Source organism: Trichechus manatus, unplaced genomic scaffold (genome assembly GCF_000243295.1).
Source record: "Trichechus manatus latirostris isolate Lorelei unplaced genomic scaffold, TriManLat1.0 scaffold00072, whole genome shotgun sequence".
Classification (NCBI taxonomy): Eukaryota; Metazoa; Chordata; class Mammalia; order Sirenia; family Trichechidae; genus Trichechus; species Trichechus manatus.
Window position 1 is genome coordinate 4,228,345 of NW_004444008.1, and position 6,000 is coordinate 4,234,344.

Consider the following 6,000-nt stretch of genomic DNA (forward strand, 5'->3'; position numbering starts at 1 on the left):
GCACCCACTTTTAAGGAACCCAGATCCAGTTCACTTATTAACTACAAAATATACATTGCCTTTTATGCGGATGATTGAGATGCTTAGGGAAATCACTAGATCTAAAAGAGAAGGGATTTTACTGCTTAATACACTTCACTCAGAAAGTAATCTGTGCCTAGCTGTCTAGCAGAAATTACAGTGTTAACTCTGTCAGTGAGGAGGCAGTGAAGCAGACAGCAATAACACTCATTTCTTTCTCAAAAACTTTTTAGCTTAAATAATAATTTACAGAAGCTCTCTGTGTTCTAGAAGACACCAAGGTGAATTGTTAGACACCACCCTGGTGCAGCCACCCCTACTTGGTACAAGATAAAAGACCGAGCAGAAACATGATGGAAATAACTTCACCGTTCTTAGATGCCCTGCAAGCAAGCAGTCGGAACTTTGAAATTGTCTTTAATAGTGTAAGATGATGCTCTTGCTAGTTTTACATTTTTCCCCCCTTCTCTGATCTTTTTAATTATTCAGGAAGAAATATTTTACCTGTGCTAATGGACACTGTCTCCTTAGTTAGCTTTGTGTGCTGTAAGAGCTTGTGTTTCCACTGTGCCAGCAGGACTACGATTACTAATAAAATTACTCAATCTTGGTTCATTCCTTGCTGACCCAAGAATCAGCACTGGTGGCCATGGACTATACTGTGAGTTAGTTAATAGACGGAGGGTTAATCTTTCTTAATCCCTTACCCCAAATGGAATAGACTGGTGACTTAAGTTATCTGTCTTTGATTAAATTTCCCAATCCGGATGCAGGAAGCAATGTTGATATTCACGTGAATATTTCTGTATGAGTCTTTATGAGAAATACATTTATTATTTTAATTGTACATTTTTCATAATGCCTTTATTATAAAGCACTATGATTATTTTGACTCTACAATGAGTCACTCCTTTGAGAATTGGTTGCAAAAAAAAAAAAAAGGACCTTGTCCATCAACAAGAACGTTAAAGCAGATATGATGCAGGTGTATCTCTAAAGACCCCTGGTGTGAGGTGCAGCCTTGGGTACCTGTCACGAACCAGGAACCCCTACATCCTTCTCCATCCTGGGGTGGTGGCCATCGCGAGCCTCTGCTCCTGTCTCCACGTTTGGGTGGTTCTCTCTCCCTCTCTCTGCACAGAGCATCTGGCTTCCCTGATCCACCTGCACATGGTTCAGACTTGGCTACTGCCTTCTTCTCCAAGGGCTGTCAACAAAGTACCACAAAGTGGGCGGCTTATAAAAACAGCCATTCAATGTCTCACAACACTGGAGGCTGGGAGTCCATGATCAGGGTGTCAGCCGTGTTGATTGCTTCTGAGCCTGAGGGAGAAACATTCCCATGCCCCTCTCCTAGTTTCTGGTGATGACCAGGGATCCTTGGCATTCCTTGGCTTACAGCTCTGCCTCCTGCAATCTCTGCCTCCATGTCCACATGGCTGTCTTCCCTCTGTCTGTCTATGTCTCTTCTATTTTACATGACTTCACTCAGATTGAATTAGGATCCACCTTACTTCAGTATGACCTCATATTAACTGATAACATCTTCAAAGATCTTATGTCCAAACAGGGTCACATTCACAGATACTCGGTGTTAAGACTTCAATGTATCTTTTTGGAGGACTCAATTCAATTCATAACAGCCAGCCAGCCGTAAAATTATAAGGAATAAATAAATAGAATTAGAGTTCAGTCTCTGTGTCTCTGAGTGTGGGATCTGGAGAGAGAAAATTGTCTGGATTTGGGCTGGAGGGAGTTCTATTCAGCTGGACGGCAGGGAGGGCAGGAGGGAAGCTCCTGGGTACCTAGAACAGTCCATTCTGGGATGTGAGAAGGACGAATTCACTAAGAAGGCATCCGGGAGCAGACGAGATATTTCTGCAACAGTGATAACCATCAATTTCCTAGGTCTTTAACAGCACAAGCTCAGTGCTTGCCACAATATAAAATTCAAGTAGAGAAAGTGTACATTAATTAAACCCCAGGTGATACCTGTCCCTAACACGAGCTGGATTTCCTGTCTAGCCATATCAGTCATGTCCATGTAATACGCATGTTTTAGGCCAGGTTTCCCAGAAGCGGAGTCTGACAAGGGTCTCTTGGGGAGAGTTTTAATGAGAAGGCTCTCAGGAGAGGAACTGGGGAAGGCAGGGCAGGAAGAGAAAGCTCAGCAAGGAAGTGGTTCAGATTCAAGAGGAAATTCAACTGGCCCCACCAATTACATCCCAGAGAATCCACCTTGGGAAGTAGGCAAGCCTTGGATACACCCTGCAGGCATTCCAGTGCACTGGGGGAGGGGCTGGTAACCTCTGGGCAGGGCAGTTCCTGACCGTCAGAGGACCACGCACTAGAGAGAGGGCAGCTGGGGCCTGAGCTGCTACATGCACAGCAGCTGGGGCCTGAGCTGTCACACTCACAGCACCTGGGCCCTGAGCTCTCACACTCACAGTACCTGGGCCCTCTGAGCTGTCACACTCACAGCAGCTGGGCCCTGAGCTGTCACATTCACAGTACCTGGGCCCTAAGCTGTCACACTCACAGCACCTGGGCCCTCTGAGCTGTCACACTCACAGGACCTGGGGCCTGAGCTGTCACACTCACAGTACCTGGGCCCTGAGCTGTCACACTCACAGCACCTGAGCCCTCTGAGCTATCACTCACAGCAGCTGGGCCCTGAGCTCTCACACTCACAGCACCTGAGCCCTCTGAGCTATCACTCACAGCAGCTGGGCCCTGAGCTGTCACACTCACAGCACCTGGGCCCTGAGCTGTCACACTCACAGCACCTGGGCCCTGAGCTGTCACACTCACAGCACCTGGGCCCTGAGCTGTCACACTCACAGCAGCTGGGCCCTCTGAGCTTCCATATTCACAGCATTGGTTGCACTGAATACCCATTGGATGGCATTATATTTATTTATAAGTAAAGAAATACTGTGTATGTTTTGTTCACAACCCTATCCTTGATGCCTATTATAGTGTCTGTCACACCCCAGCTCTCAGCAATTACTGGTTGAACAAACAACGAAGACCCTGTCACGTAAGCCTTCTGTATGCATTATGGAGGGAACAGTACTTACAGGTTTCGGGTGTCTCAGTGAGTCAACGGCAGAGAGGGTGCAGGGGTGTTTCTGCCAGGAAAACTAGCCCTCTCTTGCTTACTGTGCTGCCTGGTGCCGGCAGTCAGCCTGGGCCAACTGATAGTTACTTTCATGTTGGGCAGGCTCCAAACAGAGCATAAGTAGGTAAGGGGAACCTAAGACAGTGGGTCGTTGTTGCTATTGTTAGGTACCGTTGAGTCAGTTCCAACTCACAGCGACCCTATGTACACAGAACAAAACACTACCTAGTCTTGTGCCACCCTCACAATCATTATGCTTGAGCCCATTGTTGCAGCCACTGTGTCAATACACCTCGTTGAGGGTCTTCCTCTTTTTCACTGACCGTCTACTTTACCAAGCTGGATGTCCTTCTCCAGGGACTGATCTCTCCTAGTAACATGTCCAAAGTATGTGAAACATAGTCTCGCCATCCTTGTTTCTAAGGAACATTCTGGTTGTACTTCTTCCAAGACAGATTTGTTCATTCTTCTGGCAGTCCGTGGTATGTTCAATATTCTTTGTCAACACCACAATTCAAAGGCATCAATTCTTCTTCGGTCTTCCTTGTTCATTGTCCAGCTTTCAAATGCATATGAGATGATTGAAAACACCAAGGCTTAGGTCAGGCGCACCTTAGTCTTCAAGATGACATCTTTCCCCCCAGTGCATCTGTCCTTTTGCCATACTGGGGCTTGCATGTTGCTATGATGCTGGAAGCTATGCCACCCACCAGTATTCAAACACCAGCAGGGTCACCCATGGTGACAGATTTCAGCTGCACTTCCAGACTAAGACAGTCTAGGAAGAACGACCTGAAGGTCTGCTTTAGAAAAAAATTAGCCCATGAAAGACAATGAGCGGAAGCAGCAAAACAAGCTTTCCCTCCATCCTTTCTTCGAGGAACTCTTCCTCTGATTCAAGCCACCGGCAATGCCATGAAGAGTCTAATGCACCTGGTCTCAGAACTACTGACGTGTCCATTGTATCCAGAAATCTCCCTCAGCCAAACCAAAGAGGGACCCTAGTGAGGATGGTGTGAGCCGTTAGCACAGTTGACAGCCAGACACCTTAACTGAGAGGACAAATTAAGTTTCTACTCTTCCAAAGCCAAGAGTCCTATCCTGAGTCCTTTCTCACTGAACTAATGGTTCATTTTCTGTTTTGACCGTGACTGACCCAGATTGCTCACTCATATACGACATCCCAGCTCGTTGCCAGGACGGTTCTTAGGGAAGGGACCTAGCACAGGCCATTTGCTTTGCTTCCTCTGCACATAAAGAGCTACAGGGTGGAAGCTACATGAAGGTAGATTTAAAGGTAATTAAGGGAAGGCTCGTCAGCCAGTGAATGCTGCAGCATAGGGAATGGCTGCCTCGCAGAGGCTGATTCTCCGTCATTACAGGAGTCCATCTGCTGACCAGAGGGCCATTGCTACCTGCAAGAGCAGTTTCAGGGGTTTCTATAAAGGCTGGAGCTATAGATTGAATTGTGTCTCCCCCAAATAAACGTGGGAGTCCTAATCTAGGTACCTGTTTTGAAATAGGGGTTTTCTTTTGTTATGTTAATAAGGTCATACCAGAGTAGGGTGGGTCCTAAACCTAATCCCTTCTGAGTGGTGTATATAAAAAGAGCAGGATAGACACAGAGACACACACGGGGTGGCGGGGGGGAGACAGACACCATGTGAGGATGCATGTAGGAGCAAAGGAACGCCAAGGATGGTCAGCAGACACAAGCGTTAGGAGAGAAGCTCATGAAACACATTGACACAGTCGAGACCCTGATTTGGATTTATTGTGAGACAATAAATTCCTTTTCTTTAAAGTTACCACTTGTGGTATATTTTTTTACAGCAGCACTAGAAAACGAAGAGAGTTGGCATGATACATTTCCTTGCCTCGTCACTGTTCTTGGCACTGCAGTGATTCCATTGACCTGGCTGTGATCCATGCCGTCACGTTGCAGCGTAGGTTTCTGAGGCTGCCTTCCTGAGGGGTTCTGTCCCCTCCCGTCTTGTGGCTACAGTTTGACCCATTAGGGGCAGCATGGAGATGTATCTACAGTCCGGGGGTCCAAGTGCTGGACTTTCTTTCCTCATGATTAATTGGGAATGTGCCGTAAATCCACTGTTGGCAAAGAAAATGATTCTGCGTGTTGAAAAATTATCACCCTTCGAGGCACGTGGAAACTTGAGCTGCCAAGCTACTTCTCATCCAGAGCCTGCCCCTGCCATTTCTGTGTGGGAATAATTATTATATCTTAGGTTTTTCTTCTGAGAGGAAAGTTGAAGTTCGACTTTCACAAAGTGTTAAGAGCATTTTTAAAGCATTCCTTATGTATGAAGAATATGACTTGAACATGTGAGTCCGGGTAAAAGGGTGTAATTTTGTGTAGGAAGGGGATTCCAAATACAACACTGGTGTTATTTTAAACAGGAGTGGAACTTACTTCAAAGAAGCCCATGTGTATGCTAACTGGTTTATTTTTTTCCAAGTTTCCTACGCATTAAAGAAAAGAGAATACATTTATTTAGAAATAATTATACATTTATTTCATCAGATACAGATATATTCTTCACCCAAATCAGGTGACAGGCTGCAAATTCCAGAAGTCTCGTGTCCCACATCAGTAGGTCAGGAGGCAAAAGAGCAAGAGAAATTCTGGCAGGATGTCTATTTACAGTCTTGAAGCAGGATCCTTCTCCCTGGGAAACCTCAGGTTTTTCTTTTAAGGCCTTCAACTGATTGGATGTGTCCCACCCGCATTACTTAAGGCCGACTGATTTAAATGCTGTTACTGTTTATTGACTTCAAGCTGGCTCCGACACATAGAGACCTTAAGTATAACAGAACTAAATGCTACCTGGTTGTCTTAGTTA